The following is a 22507-nucleotide window of genomic DNA, read 5'->3' on the forward strand; positions in this document are numbered from 1 at the left end:
CCGCAATGAATATTCAAGATTACGTTTTATGTAAATGAGGTAGAAACTAGTATTTAAGTTAAAGTCACTTAACTCGAAGCGCCTAGTTAGTACAGCATGTTCTGCCTTGCTCCACATTGTTGCTTCTATCTAAGTCTAATCTTACTGCTCTTCGCTCGTACTGTTACCTGCCTGATAGCATTCGCCGGTGATCTTAAATAAGGCCAACTCTGTTAGTTAATTCTGGTATAGCTTCCACTGTTTTTTTTATTTTAGTTAGTATTAGTTAAGTTCTTATTTTCTGTCTTGAGTTAATGCCCAAGACAGAAAATAAGGGCTTATTGAACAGGGGCTTATTGAACGCCCGAGAAGGGAACCAGCTGTTCAATTATTTTGAGTTGGAATGAAGGGTAAATTTTACCCTTCATTTGACACTGACACTGCACACTGTAGTGACTGAAACTGTTCTGTATCACTTTACGCCATCGTTCTCCTCCCCTTTCTTGGGGGATCGGGATACTTAACGATTTACACCATGCTAAGGAAATACAAGCAGTATCTCATACAATACTTACATAATAGTGTGAATTAAGTCAGTGTGAACACTGCACACTGACCTAGAACTCTGCGGTAAATCACTACACAGTTCTTCAACATTCTAGTCCTCAAGAACTTCCAATTTAGCTGGGATATTACAACACATATAAACATTAAACTTGAAACAAAAGCAGTCAATAAAATAAATGAAACTAATATAAAAATATTGCTGAAAGTTCTTGATCTTTTTGAAAGAGCAGCCGATGACTGCTTTTAATTTATTCCAGATTTTTTTTATAATCATTTAAAAATATTTATAATTAAATTAATTAACTTACAGTTTTTTTTAATTTACTTTGTTGCTCTTTTAAAACCCTTAGATTATTTTAATTAAATTATGATGTTTGAACAGATGTTTTGAAAGTTAGAGACAGAACTTAAGCAGCGACCCTGATCGCTGTACTAGCTGTTCTCCCAGCTCTGTCGTTCATATTACATGAGCGTAGACTTTTCATTAGTCCAGTTTTTTGTGCCACAGTAGCTTAGGATTTAGCTGAGGGTTTTTTGGATTTGTAAATCTTAGAATTAAACTACTTAAAATTTTTCTTACATTTTATGCTAGCTGAATTCTGCAAGGGGCGGACAGTACGTGTAATAAATAGTACGAGTAATGCATCTCTTAAGTTTACGAGTTTAAGTTAAAATTAGTTTTAAGTACGAGTAATGCATCTCTTAAGTTTATTCCTTTATTTCCCTACGGGACTGAAGTCCCAGCAAAAACATCGCTCAAATGTGCCCCAACGGGACTTTTAAGCCTCAATTTTAAATTTAAAAAAAAACCAAAGAAACATTATACCATCTTTAAAGTTCTGTAGGAGAGGATTCTCAGACATAACGAAATATAAGAAAACTTACGAACTCTTTTTCAAACAATAAAGTATTATAAGGTATTTCTCCCGCATTCTTAGCATGCCTTCGTGGTGTGGTGGTCTGCACGTTGGGCGCGTATTCCAGAGGTTCGTGGTTCAATTCCCGGCGAAAGCGTTGCTCATTTTTTTTATCTTGCCTGCTTCCAAAAATGCCAATTGTCTCTACAGGGTTATAGTTCTAAACAATAAAATTTAATTTATTTTCAGGCTGTAGTTACTTTATTAAATGTCGCGATAATACGCCTGACAGTGTCACTAGGGATTAAAGTTTAAGTTCATTAAAGAGTGGTGTACTACAGCTTGTCCTACAACAAGTAAAATTGGAACAAAAATTAAAAGTTGAATAAAATTAAAAGATAAGAAAATAACTTTCAACAGACTTTCAGTTTATTCATGTTAGTACAACAATAGTTCTTCAAGGAAATTTAAACATATCTCTCTTTTATGATGTTTAAATGAATGTTCAGAAAAATTAAAATTCAGATTTTTGTTTTCTTCTATTTTCAATTTATCTTCCTCCTAGGGCTCCAAAGCCTGAAAAGCCCAAACCACCAAAACCACCAACAGGAATTGACGCAGCGATGGAAAGGAGAACTACTAGGCAGAGGACGACAGCGGCAATCTGCGAATCAAAGAAAATCGGAGAAGTAAATATTTTCTTTTTTTCATTAAAAATATTTGTTTCCTACGAAAAACGTACTTAAGATTACAGGAGGATTTTAGCGTACAAAATATACAAAAATTATTTATCTAAGCAACAGCCTCTGGCCATGATAATAGCTGTTATACAGATGTGCATTGAGGTCAAATACAGTTTGGTTGGCAGTTATGTACATTGCATTCCATGCGATCCATGCAACCAGAATGCTGTTGAATTACATTAACGCCCAAAATCACGCATGTCACTTAAGAAGACAGAGCGCTATTACATATAATGTGTTCTACCTAGTGTTCTACGGTTACATCACGAAGGCATTCATAATGGAAGGGAGAATACCTTACAACGTATCTGTTTTCCTGAAGTCTTGACTGTTGTTCTCTGTTAAAAAATGATTCTGTTATAAAAATCTGCTGTTAAAAAATGAAAGGAAATGTATGAACAAGATAATTTGCCTTAGGAATACAACAAAGTACTACGAGATTCACAAAACATTCTTCAGCAATTAGTTCCTTAAAAAGATGTTTAATGTAATTCGATGTAATTAGGTATACTAATGTAAATATATTGTTTGTATGAAGTACAATGTAAAATGTCCGATGTACAATGAAAGTTTATATGATGTATGCTCGAAGTAATTATGTTATATTAATCTACCGTAATCCAACTTTTGTTAATAGGCTAATTTCTTTGTAATAATTGTATACTGTTTCTTTGTAATTGTATATTCAATACGTAAGTCTAGTATTAATGTAAAGTTTCTATGTAAATGTCTTGTTAGGCTGGCATTCGATGCGGGCCAACCGAAAGCCCAGCGTGTACAGTAGTGCGGCGGAGCAATACATGTAAAAATCGTTGACGAAGTTCTGGTGCCCCGCCCACTTTTCCCTTTCTCTGCTGTTCTCTGGTTTTGTTCGTTTTATTTAAGCATGTAATATTTAATGTTTTAGAAACTTACTAAGCCCCGTGTTGCACATGTGTGGTGCACGGGAAGATTGTATATGTTCAGAATTTAAAATCAAAATAGTCGCCAAAAGAAAATTGCTATGAAATTAAATTGCAGTTTTAGAATATTAGTTAATGTGAATGCATTAACTGCTTTCTTGACGAAATTTTTTTCTGTCGGACTATGATCAAAGATTTATCTAATGCTTCCTATACTGCTTGGCTAATTAATGTAACGTGTTGGACAGTTGACCTGTATCGTCTGAAACCAGCCCATGCTTTGCCTGTAAATTGAAAATTCTCGACATACCATTTTAACCTATTTTGAATTAACCTTTCCATAGTTTAACGTAAAATACTAGTGACTGAAACTGTTCTGTATCACTTTACGCCATCGCTTTCCTCCCCTTTCTTGGGGGATCGGGATACTTAACGAGTTACACCATGCTAAGGAAATACAGGCAGTATCTCATACAATACTTACATAAGAGTGTGGATTGCTTTAATGCATATATTCATAAAAAATTACCATAAGTCGGATATTCATCTGGAGATTTATTAGATTTCAAATGGCTTAAAGCCACAAAGAGTTCACCCATAGTGACTAGAGTAAGGAAACGAGGAAGGGAATTTTGCGATTTTGAAAAACGATTTTGAATGGATCTAATACTTGCTTTAACTTCTAGAGACATTGGGACTTTTTGGAAGCAGGCAAGATGAAAAATGAGCAAACGCCTTCGACGGGAGTCGAACAACGGACCTCTGGAATACTGGCCCAGCGTGCGGAACCACTACACCCCGCAGGCATGCTAGGAAGGCGAGAGAAATATCTTATATACTCCCCCTTTTAAGGGGACTCATACACCTTAAAACCCATAAGATGTTCGAATAGGTGACTGTTGCAAGAATTGGGATAACTTATTTATTTTAAAAGCAATTACTACCAACTTTTTACAGCTGGCTACATAACATAGCTGCTTTCTGAAATAGTCATCAGAAAGTTTGTGTTGCCCCAAATATTTTTATAATTTAATCCGCTTTGTGACAACATTTTTCCTCGTGTTTCCAACTTGCGCGCACAGTTTAAAACATTCTGTTTCATAATTTAATTCAATATTTAATATGTAGCTTTTATAACATTTGGAAACTACTGTGAACCTAAAATTCTAAAAATTTCATGTTAAATCTTTATTTTATTTTGAGTTGAGTTTATAAAATGTAATTTATTAAAAAAATTTGTAATGTTTTCGTCCATAAAATTTTTCGATATTAAAAATATTCATCAGATTGTGGGTTCAGTTAGAAAATAGTGCCCATATAAAGAATTCCATCAAATTTCAAATATGCACCATTAGCCATTTTTAAAATATCATGCGCGCAAGGTGGAAACACGGCGAAATATTTTGTCACAAAGAGGATTAAATTACAAAACTATTTGTGACAACACAAACTTTCTGATGACTATTTCAGAAAGCAGCTATATCATGAAGTCAGCTGTAAAAAGTTGGGAGTAATTGCTTTTAAAATAAATAAAATATCCCAATTCTTGGAACAGTCACATATTCGAAGATCATGATGGGTTTAAGGTGTATGAGTCCCCTTAAAGGGCGACTGTGACTTGTAAGAGATCCAATCGCCAAATCCTGTATGAGTAGAATCATCATCCAATACCCTTTTAGTTCGGGCGGCACTGTAGCACTGTAGAGACATTAGGTTTTTTTTTTTTTTTTTTTTTTTTTTTTTTTTTTTTTTGGGAAGCATGAAAGATAAAATATTAGCAAGCGCCTTCGCCGGGAATCAAACCACGGACCTCTGGAATACCGGGCCAGCGTGCAGAACCACTAGCGTGCCACTCCGAAGGCACGTTAGGAAGGCGGGAGAAATACTTTATAAACTAATTTTGTCTACTTTCTACCGTAATCAGATTTGTGTTGTTATATATCTGTTAGAAAAGTGTTTGCACAAATGCATTCGCTATTATTTTACTTGAAGTAATAGATATTCCATTCACTAAAAAGGGTTCTTTTAAACGGTCTAGAATTTTTTTTTAGTCCTTGGAAGAAATTTATATGTTCTTCCTTTTGTAAGTCAACGTTAGAAATAAATCTTGAAATCTTAGATAATAGTTTTGATATTCTGTTTCATCTTTGCTTGTTTTGTCAACAGTCGTCTAATCTGCCATTAGAATTTTTTTTTAATGTGACTTGTTGTATTGTGTTGTTGATTATCTTACTTGCCCGATGGTGACATCAGAACAAGCCCAGGAAATTCACTATGGCTAGGAGAGCAATATTACGCCAGTCGTTGGAAAGAACCTTGAGCACCATACAAGTAGCAGTACGACTTCTCTCAGTTCCACCCCCAATTTTGAAGCAGAGCACTCCGACGGTCTCCCACCACTCTTCCCCAACCGCCAACCTCTCGAGAGAAATTTCGGATCGCCGCATATTTAGAGTTCCCCCATGCCGCTCGAACACTACACATTTACTAACATCCATGCCTTCTCTGAGATTGGAACCCGTGCCCTTTCAGAAAAACGAGCCATATAGATATATGAATTCGTCCTAAGTATTAACACTAAATTGTCGGAAGATCTAAAAAAGTAACGAAATTTAACAATGAATTTTAGGAAAGTTGTATTTCCATTTAACTTTGTTCGGACATTAAATTTCAATTTCTCCTATATGCTTGTTTTTTCGAGAAGCTTAATGCTTCCGTTCATGTATCTATGTTTCCTTTTCTCATTTAAATATTTTGTAAAAGACTCAAAATGGCCAATCGGAAGGTAGTTGCCATTCGCACTCCCCAAATACGACATCTTTCCATACAGTAATTCACATTGAAATTTTAGCTTTGTTTCCTAAATTGCTTTAACTTTATATACTTATAATGAATAATTATAAAAGTTTTCGTTTCGAAAGTAATTTTTTCGTTTCGAAAGTAATTTTTTAGTTTTGAATACAGTAATATTGAAGTAACACATTTGCATTAGGAATAAACTATTCCTTAATTAGTTCATGAACATTTAATTTCATCAACAATAATATGATCACGGAGAATTAAAATGGCATATTAGACAGTTAATTTATGGTCACGTTATGATTACGTCATTATTATCTGATTTGAGCGTAGCTGAATGTGTAAGAAAGTCATCGAGCGACAAAGAGGTATTCGAATTTCTCTGTCTAGCGGCATCTATATTTGGCATCCATATTTGATGGCATATCCATATTTGATGGCATCCATTGAGAAAAAGCTTCAAATTACATCATTAAAGACAATAAAGAGCAGACTGCCGTGTTGGCGTAGCAGCAAGGGATATGGCTTTCACAATCTGAGTTCAAATGGATATTTGTAAGTGTATAGTGTTTTGAAAAGTGGGTGTACGTTTTAAAGCATGTTAAAACCAAAAGTACTCTCGAGAAGTAACTGATAGTGTTGATTTTTCCGTTAAATCCTATATGATATATCTGACTTCGAATCTAAAATTTTCTGAAGAACACAAAAACCTTGTCTAAATCTTAAAGGTTTATTTAACTGGAACTTCAACACTGATGAAAACTTAACATCATAAACGAAAACTTAACATCTTGGGTGGAAAACATTCAAAGTGCTTTAAAGTAAAAGCTATGCCGGCACGGTGAAGAACACTTTCTTTTAAAAGACAGAATCCATCTAGCCCTTTCGGCATATATCTCCATTCGCTGGATTCAGACTTCCGCTCCTACGTGTTTTGGACTTAAACGGCCGGACTGGAACAGGACTGGATCAGGACCGGAACAGGACTGGAACCGGAACAGGACTGGATCCGGAATCTCTCATCCCCTGGCTTCTTCCCCCGGGCAGGTCCACTCTGGCTCGAACTAAAATGAACTGCGGGGCCACTAAGGAAAGCACCTCCTTTTATTGTTGGTTGCCGTTACTACAGGCGATTATGCAAATATTTAACAGATAGGGAAAGACCTTTGAATATTGAGGAAGCTTTGAAGGAGCTCTGTATCAAAATTCAAATAAATCTTCCCTTAAACTTACAACAGATGTAATTTTGCTGCTCCTTTTCTGTGGTGCATCTTGGGAAACTAAAGGTCGTAAACTGAGTCGCTAAATGATCGATAAGTTTGACCATTCCTTAGGAATGCTTATCTCGCAAACTGTGCAGCCACAGAGGGCAAAATAAATTTAAAAGCTATAGGGGAAGGTAGCCTTATTTGGACCGCTATGATGTACAAAGACTGATGATATCTGCGAGATTTGAGATAGGCATTTTGTTATACGTAGATGTAGAAGAGGTTAATGCAATTGTGTTTATAAAGAAACGTCTCGTGGTTACACTGAAAGATGTGCTATTCGTTTGGCTAAGAAAAGTATGTTATTTCGACATAAGTGTGAAAGCAGTTAATTCATCTAAACGTAAGTAATTACATGTCTTATTATACCATCACAAAACTTGCTTATTTATCTACCATTTGCAATTATAATTTTGCGAGGGTATGTTAGTTTGACGTTTCTCTACAATATAAAGCATTAAATATTCAAGTTTCCCAAGTTGGACCGAAAACAGTTGCCGAAATTGAACCGGTCCAATTTCAGCAACGACATTTTATTTTCATGGATAAATTATAATTAATACTAGAATGCTACCCTTCGAAAAACTTATGGGAATTGCAACCATTCGTCTCCGAGACGAAGTATGCGTGAGCGTGCTTAAAACTTATTTGAAAAGTTAATTGCAGAAATATTGCAGAACCCCTGTTTCACCTTCTAGAAGTGATGATGGTGAAGATAGAAGTGATACTGAAAATAAACGATTTATGACAGTTCTTGAAAAAATATCACAGCGAGCAAAGAAAAATCCAAATCCAGTTGGCCTTTCATCCTCTCGCAGTATACCAATAGCCCAGAAAGCAGTGGCAATAACATGCAGCCCTTACAAATCGCGGTTATACCAAAACTTAAAAAAAAAATTATTTAACCAAAGTTTAACAAAATGCAGAAACATAAAAAAGAAACCGGTGATTCATGGTTTTGTATATTATGTGAAAAAACCAAGGAAGAAGAAATGATACAGTGCATGAAATGTCACGCTTGGATATATACTCGGTATGCTGGAGTTAGTGCTTCAATTAAAAGGTTCTGTTGTTTTAATTGCCTTTAAAAAAGCTCATGGTTCAATTTAGGAAACTAGTGGTCCAAATAAGGAAACCGGTTTCCTAAATTGAACAGATGACACGATTTATTTAAATTCATTTTTAACCGTTATAAATAATTTTTAAAATTTAATAAATGGTTCTATTTTGAAGGTACACTGAGTTAGTTTATTTTCTACTACTTAATTTTTATTGGCACTTCTTCCGTCTTTCTATATAGTGAAAAATACAAAATTGCTTCAAATTACGCTACTCTGCCCTATTCATCTATGTGAAAATGCACTTTAGAAATGCAGTTAATAAGAGAAGGAATTAGGATTAATTAATATTTGTTTCGTATTGTATATTTATCATATGAATAGATTTTTCAATGCATTAAATTCGGAATAATTAGAATGGTAACTTGACAAATGTTTCTTTATCTAATTGAAATCTGAAATAAAATTTTGTTTTTTTATTGACGGAATACTATCGTAAACTGGAGAAGAAAAAATATCACATTGAGAAGAGTAATTTTTTTAAGTGTCTGATTAACATTTTTCTTTGACTTAAGATGTAACAAATGTAAGACCAATCCTAATTTTTTATACCGTCGATACAAAAAAACAAATCATTCAAACAAAAAACTCAATAAGCTAAAACTCTATATTCAAAATGCATTTTTTTATTTTAGCCAAACTTTGCTTTTGATTCATTTGAGTACAGTTTTATCAACAAATATGATATTGTCCACTTCCATTTGAATCAGCGTCTGAATCTTATACTTCTGAGTCGCAGGCAGGTATTTGCATCTTGGTGGATATTGGAATCTACCTTTGTTCAGAACGTAATTCCTCTGAGCTACCGATATCTAGATCTTAATCGCCGCCACCGATGCCTCACTTTAAGTCTGAATCTTCTGAGTTACCTGTAAGTCCTATCTGAATTAACGACATTATTGATGGTGCAAGCTTTTAATTGAATGCTGCATTTTTCTTTCCGGATGCGCTCTAAAGCTGTGGATTGCCATAATACCATTTTTAATAATATTGCTATCTTTATTTTATTTCGGAGGGTTTTCAATAAGCAGTTAATGACATTTTTTCATTTAGTCTTTAAACTGATATAATGATATAAATGGAAGCTGAAATTCCGAAGGAAAGTAAGCCGTCGTGTGTTCGAATATACATCGTATGTATGCGAAGTTTGAAGAAGCTGGAAAAATTCTGAATTAGATTAAAAATTTTCGATAATAAATGCCTTTAATTTTCATCTATTTGGATCTCGTTTGACGAAATCAAACGTTATGAAGATAAGCAACATTAATAACCGATTATAACCTAGTATAATCATATGTAATAAGATTGTAATGTAATTAATTATAATTATCCATAGTAATTCGATGTAGAAATTAATTGGTACTGTGTTATATAATAAACTATAAAACAGTATACTATGATATTATCTTAGGCTATTTCACAGTCGAATGCTGAAAGCAATTAAGTAACAGCATTTTTCTGAGTTATTATAAATTTGTAACCTTGGATTTGAAGAGAGTTTCCTTTTTAATGGAAGATTTTTATTATATTTTATCACTTCGCCAAGTTCCACTTAGGTTTTACCATTTAAGTTCAAGATTTTTTACAATAAAATTTCAGTGGAAATAATTAATTTGAACATGCCTCTGCTTAATTGTAATTATTTTTAATATATTTATTTTATTTGTTTTGATAATTACTCAGATTTTAAACATAGCGTTGGTTGTATAACACTTTTTCTTAACATGGGCAGTTATTCATCAAAGAACTGTACAACGTAAAATTCTCTTCATGTTAGTTATCAAAATTATCTGCTATCGAAATAAAATTTTACTAGAAGGTTTTTTTTTTTGGTCAAATGTGTGCACTATGCACATTAAGTAATGCTTATTAAAATAAGTATTACTTAATGTGCATGGCATAAATATTACTTAATGGCCTTTCAGTACCTCAGTGTCCGCGATTCTTTATCTTTTTCCTGTTTATATGGAATAAAAACGTTAAAATTAATCAACAAATCACATACATAACTTTTTACCTGATGTTATGTATTTTAAGATAACTAATAAATTAAATTTTTAGTCTTTATTTCATTCGTCCCACTTTAGATCAAGTAATTATTTACTATTTCATATGAGATTATTTCGTAGAATACATTCTTACCTCAATGTCTCCGACCCGTTTTGATATTTATGAGATAAAGGATATTAAGGTGAAACAACAAGTAAATATCTTTGCAGCCAATATTTTTAATCATAGAAATTATAAACCAGAGAAATCCTTCAACTGATAGAGCAAATTTTTCAAACTAATTTAAAGGAGTCGTGAAGCTCATATCAGTGATGCATACCCAGCTGCAGCTTATCTTCAGCGTTTGGATACGTGAGATGATATTGCAGATCTATCCTCCAAATCCAAAGCTGAATTGACCTCCAATATTGAACTGTGGAAGTCCTCCCATTCCTTGTCCCATTGTATTATCTCCCATGTCATACTGTGGAAGTGCCACAGCAATGCAGAGGAAAACTCCTAAGCAAAGAAAAAAGCCAGCGAGCTGTGGAAAGAATAAAAGATGCAAAATCAAAACGTTAAACAAAGATAGAAATGGTAAAGAAAAAGAATTCTTCCATTGAGATAAAAATTGCACTTAACTATTTAAATTTATGTGTATTTCCAGAATCGCATTTATATACTCTTGTAACCCTTAAAACTGCAATACAATGAATGAAGAAGCTAAACAAACCTAAAATTTGCACGAAACGTAGAAGACGTTGCCTGTCCAAATTATTAGCATTTAAGGTCATGCGTATATTAAAGGCAAGACTAATGACACCTTGAAGCAGAACCAAAACGGCAAACTAAAATTCCGATTATTCTTTCGAAACTTGCGTTTACTTATTGTTCTCTGCGATGGAATTCGAGTTATGCTTCGCATAAGAAGGAACTTATATCAGCACATGTCGGATTTTAATCGAGGGAGACTGGTCCTTCCTGGGCTGTGGACTTTTGTACAACATAGCTAATGCTGCCACTGATCTAGATTCAATGAATGTTATAAGAAATTGAAGTTGATGGCTTTGAAAATCCCACAGAGAGATATGTGAACTCTCAGCGTCCCCTGTTCATCAGTTGCTGAGGTGACAGACATCTTGTTCTCAACCTCTTAAGCTTCGTTCAGACGATGGTTATGTCGTCGTAAAGGGTTTTTATTGAGGCCACTAACCACTAATCTCGATTTTAGACTTTGTCCGCTACTAAGGCCAGAAGCGGTAGTCATTTTGCTATGGAGTCACTCAGAAGGTTGCCCCGTTACCTCCTATGAAAGGACATAGTTTATATTCCTGCCTTCCCCAAGACTCGAATTAGGGCCCTTTGATAGGGTAGTCAGAATCACTAATTCCCTTCTGGCCGGCGTAGTCCCAAAGTTTTGTGATTTAGAGCATAAGTCCATTCACGATTGTTAACAGGGTTTAAGGCACAGCCAGTCAAGGAAGGGAAATTTGCGCATGCGTAAATGTATAACTGAGCGAAACTGATGCTAGCTTTGCTGTTATTGGTTGGGTTTTATTTTAAGTTGAAAAATTAGAACATTTAGGCAAAATCCTTAAACCAGGTTTTTTTTTTGCTGATGTAGTAAGGTCTGGTTACCTAGCAATGAAGCTCAACTTAGACCACTTATGGTTTTTAAACCGCCGTGTCAATGAAGCTTTAGCGATCGTACAACCACATCATATATACCCTTGGATTAGGAACTTGACTGTGTTGCAACGCCACGGATATCCAGTCAGCAAGGCGAAAATTATATCAACTTTCCTTGATGCTAAGGTGTAGGAATCATTACTTTAAATGGACGTTTGAAGATGCACATGGGTGCATCAGTAAGATAACTTCTTTTTTGTGACGATCTCGCTTCTGTTTTGAGATCATATGATGGCATTGTTCGCCAATTCAGGCACCCAAGTGAACGAGCATTGGAAGTTTGCATTCTTCATCATCATATTGGCTCATAATGCTTCAGTTCTTATATCCGATATTTGATTAGCCAAATTAACTCTATTGAGATTTAATTCTGTGGCAATGGTACACTTTTTGAGCCACCCGTTTGCGCCACATTTTAGCCAGATGATAACGAAATCTGCATGTTTTTCTATATTGTCGTTTCTTCCACAATGGACAGAATGTTCGATTCCCGCTTGATCGACTCGTTCTTCAGAATGTTTTTTAGTAAAAACTCTGCTCATCTGGTTAGCGATTGCAAAACGTCTGGCAAAATAAGTCTAGGCAGACAATTTAACAAATTAACTCTGGTCTAGAACTGAAGCTGTACGGAATGTAGTGTCTGTATCAGCTATATAAAATCTGTTCAACTCTATACCCAGCCACCTCTCTGTTTTTTCCCAAAGATGGTTGTTCGGGACACCAATTTTTGTATGTCCTCTACCTCAAAATGTTTTTTAGTTTAGTTTATTTATCTTGTCGTTAAAGTGTATTTGAAATATGAGAATCTACTAATTGCTTTCCCTCATGGTATAGCAAATTTAATGGCCATCAGTATATACTATTAAAATATCTGATTGCATTTACAGCTATACGTTGACATTAAAATACTTTAATGGACTTTAATTTAGATTACCCTTATTTTCTATATAATATATATAGTACTAAATAAAATCATGTAGAATTTAAATCTTCTCAAAACATCCGTAAGCATTTTAACAGCAACAGCAGTTTTTATTTTCGCTTATTTATGCACACTGAGCTAAAATATTGTTAATCATAAGTATTATTAAAACTTATTATCAATTGCAACAGTATTTCAGTAGCCATATCATATATCTCCACAAAATAATGACTCCGTAAATGCGGTTAATACCTTTCGGAGTTTGTCTCGGATTTGTAAATGTACCGATAATATTGTACTTCAGACAAACATTACTATTTAAAGATAGTCACATCGCATACATAATTATGGTTAATTAATAAATTACATTCAAAAAACTGTTACCAGAATTAAATAAAATAATTCTAAACGGCATGCACTGTATTGTGTGCGAATAAATGAAATAATTCAAAGTGTTATTGTACTCTATTTCTCCCTTCCTGCCTAAAATATACATTTGTCTTACGTTTCGCTCAAATCTGTAAGAGTTCTATGAATGTACATTGAATTAATAGAATAAAAATAAGAATTAATATTTATCTTAATACTAACTGTGCACTGAAACTAACGAACATCGAACATAGGATTGTTGTACTACACTAACGAAACAAATCCCTGCACCAAGAAGGAGTTGTATTAAATAAACGAAATTTATTAGGTGTGCTTATACATCTGGAAGATGATGTCTATTCAAGTTTAGCGCTAGGCTCATAAATGTGAAGCTAGAAGCTTACTATGAACATGTAATTCAGGTTAACGGTAATACTGTACCGGTACAATACGGTAAATACGAACTGTAAAGTTCATGAGCGTTATATATCGGTGAAATTTGACGTAGTGAGTTGATGTTAGTCATGAATGCATTTCAGTACAAGAAGAGGCTATAATCAAAAGCTCAGTGAAATTGAAAGAGATCATGTAATAGGCCTACGAGAAGGTTGATCTTCTTTCCGCAAAATTTCAGAAAGGCTTGACAGGAATGTATCCATTGTGCATTATTCTTGGCAGCAGTGGTCAAGGGAAGGTACTGGCTCAAGAAGATCGGCCACGTGACACTACTGAGAAAGAAGACCGACGTGTTCGACGTGTGACTATTGTGCATCGTACTGCGTCTGCAGCAGAATGTCGAGCTGCATTTGCCACCACAGTGACACAACGAACTGTTACAAATCGGTTCCTTGAAGGACAGCTTCGAGCCAGATGCCCTGTAGTGTGCATTCTCAGTGACTCCAAACCATTGTCGTTTGCAATATCAATGGTGTCAAGTTATAGCTCGTTTTAGAACGGACTGAAGATCTGTTGCGTTTCCTGATGAAAGTCGGCTCTACCTTGGCGCCAGTGATGGTCATGCGCTTGTTAGAAGTAGGACAGTGAACGTCTGCAACTACTGTGTCTGGGGCCTAGACACACTGGACCTACACCTGAAATTATGATCTGGGAAGTAGTTTCGTGTGACAGCAGGAGCGCACTCGTAGTTATCCCACGCACTGTAATTATATATAGTTTAACATAGTATGTTTTCTAAATGCTACCCCTGAATATAAACGGTTATCTCTTTTTAGTTGCAGATCATTTATATCCTTATGTAATACTATCTTTGGAGAGCCAATGGATACTTCATTGCAATAAACTGTACCATTTGGCGGACTAGAACTACCTTTAGGCTGGCTGCTTGATTCTAAGGCTCTAACCTAACCGAATACCTAAAGGAGTAACTGAAACAAACATAAAAGGAGTCTATATTCTCAATAAATCTGCAAAATATCCAAGATGAACTGCTACCTGCATGACCTGAGGTATTTGTTAAAACATTCTGCCAAATTATTAAATCTTTATTATATCTGCTATTATGATAATATGTTGCATGTCATATTTAACTATTAGTGGCAATTCATGATTACATTTTTTTATGTCATATCTGAAAGCTGTAAGCAAAATGGTTTAGTTATTTGATTACGGGAAAGCACAAGAGGGCAATCTACTCGAGGGATGGAATACCTTCGTGGAGAACGTTCTAAAGGAAACTGACGTTAACATATTGAAATCCACGAAACCACGCTCATGTATCCAGGAGTTCGCCTGGGAACTCCTGACTGAACTACAGTGTTTAGCGACTGTACCACTCGGCCGCTAGTTTTAAGCAAAATGCTGACCTCGGAATTAGAAGAATCATTGCTAAATAATTGTCGTTTTTAATTATCTCTCAAACTTTCAATAATACTCAGATTCACAGAGTGGCAAAATGAAACAGAAATGTTTTGTCATTTCTCACGGGAAATAAGATTGTTCATAATTTATCTGTTATACAAACGGCTGCTTCTATTTTGTGTACTAAATATTTGTAGTTTTTCTGAGTTTCGAAACCGGACGAACGGATTGGCTACAGGGTTGGCTTTCGATGTTTTTCTTATCCGTAACATGAATACAAGCAAGTTTGTCTTAGAAAATCCTAGACTAAGATAACCTCTGCTTAGGCAGACAGCCCTCATGTACTTTTTTAGATTCAAATAATTAAATTGCTTCAATACCGGGATTTTCTTTTTATTATTAGTGACAGAATTATAATTTTGTTAGTATGACTGCATTCGTCAGTTGACTTCTAGAGAAGAAATGAAATAAGGATGCCTTCTCCGGAATTCGAAAATCCGGACCTATCGGGACGGCAGCAGGCGTCACTAACCACATACTGTCTGGGCGACTATTATTTAAATAGCACTATTCCATATAAGTTTAATATTTATATATACCACAAATAGAAATATTTGTTTTGTAATGGCAGTAATACAACAAAGCATGACACAAGACCAGCCTTTAACAGTGATATTTGTTGAGAATAAATTCGAAAAGACCTACTAATTTTTTAATCATTTAAAGTAGCAAAGAAACGTGAATATTGGAGAGCATTAAAAATAAAGTAAATATTCATATAATAACTAATTGTATATTATATATGAAAGGTATTGTTCCAAAGATCTGTAAAGCTTGAAAAAAATCTGTTTTAACTTACATGATCAGCTTAAACATTTTGTATCCTTAAGTGAACTATCATTCATATAATACTAAAAATATATCATCATATTATGTAACTTGTCATCATCCTAAACATATCATCCTAAAAATATAACTTCTTGATAACAGAATGTAGTGAAAGATCATAAGATGCAGGTAAAACAAAACGAAGGTATCAAAGGAAGATAAACCTGCTTTAAATATTGTAATATCATATGTTTTTTATTACCGAGACGCAGAAACACTGTGGCAAAATATAAACTAAGTCGGTCTTTATAAATGTTCAGAACTCGTTTTTTCCTCGTATCCGAGAAAATCTTTCGCACTGCACAAGAAATTTCGCCTTAAAAAAAAACTACCTATAAAATATTTTGTATTCCAATTGTATATTTTAATACATAGAAACAAACTTAATAATCAAAATAATTCAATGAGATTATATAATACAGGAACATTAAAGTTACATAATAGTGCAGAACGTAATAAAACACAGTACTGAACAAGAAACAATACTAATAATATGTACTGAACAAGACCCCCCCCAACTAATATATAGTCTTTCCGAAAAGGTGACATAAAATAATGAAGACGAAAATATTTATTGTTTCTAATATCATTTTCCAGTTGAAGGATATTGCAGTCGATAATCGCTATAAAGATCACTCATTTTAGAGAATATTGCGGTTATAAAAATTGTTGCAAAATTCTTCCATTTATGAAAGTATATTAAATGCATTTTCATTGCAGTAATATAACGTTCTTTTTATAACGTTTATTATTTATTATGATGCAAAACTTCCTTGTAGTATACACCAACAATTTAAATGTTGTTCGTTTCAGCAACGTTCTGCATGCGGTATTTTTTTGAAAAACGTAAGGTGAAGAGGAAAAAAATACAAATTTCGTTCATTCAAATTTTGTAAAGACAAATTTATATCAGTTTCATACCGGTATTCCAATTGAATTATTCTCCATGTTGAATAATAAGCAAAACTTGTAAGGATCTTAAGTTTTACTAACGTTTATTTTATTTTAAATCTTTAATATTACTTCTTATTTTCTACTTCCGGCCAGAATTAAAAGCTTTAACTTATTTATGCAAATTTGTCTGGCGAACGCCAAGTACTTAAGTTGTGGCTTTTTGCCAAGCGAGAGAGAGGAAGGAGGTAGTAGAAGCAGGCCGCTTGCCTTAGCAGTTTTACTCGGTTGCTGGTTGCCTTCCAGGCCAGAGGTTTAATCCTCTTGATAATTTTTAAACGTATTGTAGTGTTAACAGTTCTCTGTACTACATACGGCTTCCTGTTAATATACGGCCAATCTTCCACGTAGGCCCTTGTTTATTATTCCAAAGTTAAGTTAGAGTTTAGTTAATATTTTTATATTCTTACGTTCAGACCACAAGTGGTTGGTCTCTATATTCCGAAGTCCGGAAGTCATTGTAAAGAGTGAAAAATAAAGGGTTTCGTATACCCTTCCTGTGTATCTTGTCTACTTCCCACATTTATTGAACATAGCTTTAGTAAGCTCCCTGTTCCGAGTCAGGTTCTTGAATGTTCCCCAAGCAAGTAAGGCGGAACATTGAACCTGATAAACTGAACAGTGACGGAAGTTTACACAGGAATTTCTTTTAATGAATTCTGTCGAAAATGTAGCAACATATCACATGTCATTAATAAAATAATTCATTAGCAGTAGTAAAGTAGATGCGGTTGAATGTTGGAAGGAGCTAAGCTCCTTTATTAAATTATTCACGGAGACATTCTGCATTACAGGTTTGCCAATTAATAATTAATTTTGGCTTAAAAATTATAATATTGAGTTATACGAATAACCATATTACCTTGATGTACATCCTTGTATCGTTTAAATGCAGTCAGCCACGTAGCCTGGCAAAATAACTTGTAAACTCTTTGTGAGTAATAGTTATCTGTGGTAGATGTAAGTGAAAGCAAGAGAAGTAGCTTTATTTACCTTCGTTTTATTTTATGGAGCAGGTGAAACAGCACTAGAATGTATTTCATTTTAACATGAAACACCATATCTAGCCAATGCAATGGAGTTAGAAAAATAATGGCCTGTTCTGTTTGTTTTTCACACTTTTCTAGAAAATTCTGGTTCAGATATTTACCTTTAGTTCGTTGGAGCAATAACTTACATCCTTCGCCCGTGCTTCCAAACTTCATCGTTTACTTTTAGCCATGTGCTTAACGAGCAAGTATCCACTCGTTGGGAAAGGGAAAAAATTTCTAGCACGTACTTGATCTTGTTCTGTTAGTCTTAGGCGAGTTCATCCTTTTACGTGTTTCCGATTTTGTTATTTTCTTTATTATCCCTGAGATTTTCCAATTAATAAAATGAAAGATATTTATTTTTACTTTCATGTACAAAGTAAAGAAAGTATTGAAATTGCAAAAAAATTCAGGTATCATATTTCAAAGAAAATATGCATGTTGACTGCTCTCGAATGCAATTGAACGATTTTTTTCTTGATATCACTACGTATGGACAGAATAAAGGATTCTAAAATGGATTCACAGGAAAATTTGCTTTATTGCATTATATATATGTGATGTACCAGCTTTATTCTTTTACGAGTCTTTTTATCTGGAAAGGCGGAGTTTCCAAGAAATGACGTCAGCCTCGTCAGCCAATCCAGTTCGCTTGAAATATTTCCAGAACATTCTATAACTGTACGTCTAGAAAATGCGGGAAAAACAACTTGACTACGGGGCTGTCGATATAATTCCACGTACATTCAAATAAGAGACCGTCGCCATTAAATATGAAAAGAACATACAGTTAGAATTTTAAGTGTATTTTTAACTATGGAATTTTATTATTACATATATATATATATATATACAGTGGTGGCCAAAATTGTGGACACTTTTGGAAATTTTTATGTTTTTGAAATTTGTATGCTTATAGAAAATGTTACGTTTCGCAAAATGCAAACTTGTATATATCATTTTAAAGAGAATTTATTACTGAATGCAATACAAAACACAAAATTTAATTATTTGCAATACAAAGAAAGTTAAACAATAAGAGTTATCGATATACATTTGATAGTGATGATTGCAGTGAGTTATCAGTACTTAATAATGCACCCTTTACTTTTGATTAGACCTTCACATCGACGTTCCATTGAGCTGACAAGAGTTTTAAACTCTTCTTTCGTTATTACATGATGCCAGGAATCAATTATAGCCTCAATTAGTTCCCCTTTATTTGATGGGCGCCTCGTTCGGACAAGAGTTTTCAAACGGTGCCACAAATTTTCGATAGGATTGAGGTCAGGATTGTTTCCATTACAACAAATTAATGCTCTTTGTACGAAACCACTCTTTCGATATTTTGGCCGTGTGGCAAGGAGCAGAATGCTGCTGAAAAATAAACGAAGCATTGTTGGGAAAGAGATCTCTGATGGAAGGTAGAAGTTTTGGTTCTAGAATAGTGTCAATGTATTTTCTGGCATTCAGTGTCCCATCGATGACATGAAGGCGACCAATATCATCTGCTGACATGCATGACCAAATCATAACACTAACTGGGTTCTTCACAGTTGCTTGGATGCAGTCAGGATGTAGCTCTTCTCCTATTCTACGTCTTACATATTTTCGCCCATCACTACCGAATAACGATATCTTAGTTTCATCACTCCATATAACTTGTAACCACTGATCATCTGTCCCATTAATGTGTTCCTTTGCCCACTGTAGTCTTTGTTTTCGTTGCTGAAAATTAAGATAAGGCTTTTTTCGTGGAATTCTACCTCTCAGTCCAACATCTGTTCCTCTTCTCCTGATCGTTCGTGAACTGACAGAAACACCATTCAGATCACTTCTGATGGCCGCTGATGACATTTTTCTATCTTGGAGACATAGTCTTTTAATTCTTCTGTCATCAATAGATGTGGTGCACCTTTTTCGGCCTTTTTCTTCTTTGTTTTTTATTGAATTTCTCTCCTGATATCGTGAACAAAATTTTGGGGCTCCAGATGTAGTCACTGAACCACCCACCTGTCTTGCAGTTTCAGCATAGGAAAGACCGCGTTCTCGTAACACAATAATATTACATCTCTTTCTAGGTAATCTACTCTTTTATTTGATGTCATTGCTTCTTGACTGAATATTAAAAATTTTTACAAAAATTCCTACTTGTAATTGCAGTGTATAAGAAAGAGGTTCTCCTTCTACAGAACAAAGCAAAATAATGAATTGTTTCCAGTGTAAACATGATGTCAGCTTATACTGGCAGTTACTAACGTTTGATTGGTTCTCATAACAAGAACAGTGATTAGCCAGGAAAGCTAGACATTACAAACCGCTTCATAACTGTGTTTTTTATTTATATTAAAGTACATATAACTTTTTTTTTGTATTTCAAATAATTGAATTTTGTGTTTTGTATTGAATTCAGTAATAAATTCTCTTTAAATGGATATATACAAGTTTGCATTTTGCGAAACGTAACATTTTCTATAAGCATACAAAGTTCAAAAACATAAAAATTTCCAAAGATGTCCACAATTTTGGCCACCACTGTATATGCATACAACAAAGGCAAATTTCTGAGACGTATTGATGTAGGAACACTGAGACATAGACAATTCATACTTAGAACGGAGAATTCCTAATTGCTAAGAAACTTGGCACTCGAGGCAGTTTTAATTACATTTTTATTTAAATTGATATTTGAGGCCACAGTTCACTTCGCACTCTAATCTTGCCTATTTTCAGAACATTTACATTTTTGATGCTGTTGTGACAGGAAGTGATATATATATATATATATATATATATATATATACAATAAAAGCAAATTTCAGAGAAGTATTGATGTAAGAACACTTAGACACTTCATACTTAGAATGGAGCATTCATAATGATTAAGAAACTTGACAGTCGAGGCAGTTTTAGCTCCATTTTTATATAAATGGACATTTGTGGCCACAGTGTCTACTTCCAGAACATTTACATTTTTGATACTGTTGTGATAGGAAGCGAGCACAGTCAAATTACGTCCAAGCAGCATAGAGAGCGAAGCTAAAGTGCGTAGTTATCCAATATGGAAGCTCACGAAGAGGAAGGTCTTGGTTTGAGTTAGAAAGGTTTCAGTTCTCAGAGTTTATGTTCTCAATTACTACGTCATCAGCGTTACTCATACTTCGGGACATAAATTAATCTAGAAATGAAGCAGTCCAGAAGTATTATTATATTTAGAGTGAAGACGGGTGTTAAAGAGTTATTACTAATTTATTATTTGGAAGGTAGATATCCTATATTTTACATATATATATATATATATATATATATCGTGTTACCTGGCTCGGCGAGCTCCTTTTTTTAATTATTAAATTTATATGTTGATAAGTTGTGCATTTTTGTATTAAAATAATTTAACTATGTAGCTTTCATATTCGGGTTAAGGTTTTTATGGCTTTAGTTAATCTGCGTGCAGTAATTGTAGACTTATCAACAATTTAAAAGTAAAAGCGCGCTAGACCTAACGAGGCAGTCATTTGTTTACATTTGAAACTCTGAATAGAATAGTGAATATCCTTTGCAAACTTCAATATCATTTTCCAAGGTGAGACCAAAAATTAAATTTTGATCTAAGCACCGAACATTTTGTCTTTCTGCCCGCTGAGCGAATTGTTTGTTGCATTGCAGAAACTCTAATTTTAATTGTAACAGTTGTTTTGATTTTAAGGTGTTTTTAACAGTATTTGGTGTTATAGGTTTTTCTCCATTTTACAATTTGTAATGATGATCTTTGGAGTTTTTACATAAAACTTTCTCCGAAGTGAGAAGAGAATTGACTGAATGAGAACATATGTCTAATGAAATTATAGAAAAAAAATCAGATGAAAGGCAGCAGAAAATGTGTATAATGTGACAGACCGTACAAGAAAGTCATGTAGCGTCCACATCACACATTTGTTTTTTCAGAAACCTGAAATAGTGTTTATAGTATTTTTATTCCACGACCCAAACAAATGTACTGTGGAAATGCGACTTTGATTAATTAGAAGCACAAGTTATAAGGTATTTCTCCCACTTCCTTAGCGTGCCTTCGTGGTGTAACGGTAGCACGCTGGGCCGGTATTCCAGATGTCCGTGGTTCGATTCCCGGGAAAGGCGGTTGCATATTTTTCATCTTTTCTGCCTCTAAAAAAATTCTAATGACTTTACAAGTGGCGCCCGAACTAAAAGGGTTGTGGATGATGATTCTCCGCACCCAGGATTTGGCGACTAGGTCCCCTAAAACTCGAGTCGCCCTTTAGAAAGGGGAGTATATAAGGTATTTCTCCCATTTCCCTAGCGTGCCTTCGTGGCGTAACGGTAGCACGCTGGGCCGGTATTCCAGAGGTCCGTGGTTCGATTCCCGGCGAAGGCGGTTGCATATTTTTCATCTCTTCTGCTTCCAATTAACCTAATGACTCTACAAAGTTAATTAATTATTCCTCAAAGTTACGTTCGCGTCATTCGAATTTCAAACCCTTTTCAGATGGCCACCAAGATTGCCTTAACATTAAGCGATATGCGATATCCCAGTTAATTAATGAATATGTAAATAAGTCAATGGACTTTGTGTTACTAAATATGCACACCTATAAGTTT

At 34.4% G+C, this 22507-nt stretch overlaps 1 long non-coding RNA gene across 5 annotated transcripts in view; it reads right to left on the minus strand.

The window, feature by feature from the left end:
* The window catches only part of LOC118201955 (uncharacterized), a 43590-nt gene extending 25182 nt beyond the window's left edge, over positions 1–18408 (minus strand). The window contains exons 1-3 of one of the 5 annotated variants that reach the window (XR_004760337.2): positions 17722–18408; positions 10376–10766; positions 1811–2067 (exon numbers count right to left, since the gene is read on the minus strand). This is a non-coding gene — a long non-coding RNA (uncharacterized LOC118201955). Of the gene's footprint in view, positions 1–1810; positions 2068–10375; positions 10767–17721 lie in introns of those variants that run through there. The other 4 variants (XR_015042285.1, XR_004760338.2, XR_015042284.1 and 1 more) reach the window with 4 other exon arrangements.
* Between the last annotated feature and the right edge of the window lie 4099 nt (positions 18409–22507).

This window comes from Stegodyphus dumicola, chromosome 7 (genome assembly GCF_044657685.1).
Source record: "Stegodyphus dumicola isolate Sdum_Otavi_A_Nest chromosome 7, ASM4465768v1".
NCBI lineage: Eukaryota > Metazoa > Arthropoda > Arachnida > Araneae > Eresidae > Stegodyphus > Stegodyphus dumicola.